Source organism: Haplochromis burtoni, unplaced genomic scaffold (genome assembly GCF_018398535.1).
Source record: "Haplochromis burtoni strain Fernald_Lab_line unplaced genomic scaffold, NCSU_Asbu1 Contig_383, whole genome shotgun sequence".
Lineage (NCBI taxonomy): Eukaryota > Metazoa > Chordata > Actinopteri > Cichliformes > Cichlidae > Haplochromis > Haplochromis burtoni.
The window spans coordinates 2,040-3,263 of NW_024582744.1; positions in this window are offsets into that span (position 1 = coordinate 2,040).

A 1,224-nucleotide genomic window follows, 5' to 3' on the forward strand; every position below is an offset into this window, starting at 1 on the left:
TCTATATCTGTTTTAGGCTAAGTGCCTTTTGTTTAGATGAACTGTTGGACTTCCAAACCAGCAGGGTTAGGGAAGTCGTTTATGGGGTCACACTCTGACCACACACACACAACACACACACACACACTTACACAGCACACAGGCAAGGTACTCTTTGTGTGTATATAGACGTCATATGTTAATGAACCTGTGTATATGACGAGAGCGACTGGGGTCAAGTGAAGGAACGGCGCTTGTCGTGGTTCTCTCCCTCATGCATGAGTAACACAAAGAACTTTGCCTACTTGGTGTTTAATGCTTTTTGCTGGGTAGTTGAATTGCCCTTAACATTCCAGCGAATAGGTTTATGCAACAAACCTATCACTGTCTCCTTTCAGTTTTTAAAGGTTGCCATGTTAGAAAAAACATTTTGCCCTGCCATGCTGTTTATTGATGTGGTAAATTAATAGTTTATGAAAATATCTCTAAATCTGTTAGTTGTTTTTTTTTAATATTCAGTAATGATCATGTCTCACCTTTAGTCTTCTCTGTCTTAGTTTCAGGTTTCCACCATGTGTTCAGGAGGTTTACTCGACCAAGCAGTCTTTGGGTTTCGGCTAAGTACTGTTTAGAATACCAGAATGGGAAGGATGGTGTAGGTTTAAGTTCATTAGATTGATACATATATACCATACAAGTGGAGTTGATGATCGTCTGTCCATGGAGTTCGGAAACACGTAAGCTAAACTAAAGTTCAATATGTTTAGGCTGGGGGGGGGGCCCACGTAGCACTGAATATTTCTTTTTCAGTCACCTTTTCCATTATGTGTTTATACACCTCTCTGCATGTAATTATTTTTATTATTATCATTATCATTATTATTATTAGTAGTATAACTGATTATTAATCTCTCTTCCACAGCATATCTCTGTCCAGTCTTCCTTACCTCCCCCTTGCCACCCCTTCTTGAGCCTGGTTCTGCTGAGGTTTTCTTCCTGTTTAAATTTAGTTTTTTCTTCCCATTGTCTCCAAAGCCCTTGATTATGATGTTGGGTCTTTCACTGTTTTGTTTGCATTATAATAGGGTCTTTACCATAGAATATAAAGTGACTTAAGGCAACTGTTAATGTGTTTTGGTTCTAGCACTACTCCATTGGATCATTTTTCAGAGCTATGTTCATATCGTAGCTCTGAAGAATCATATAGTCATATACTGTCTCCTGGATGTAGAAAAGCTATTTTTT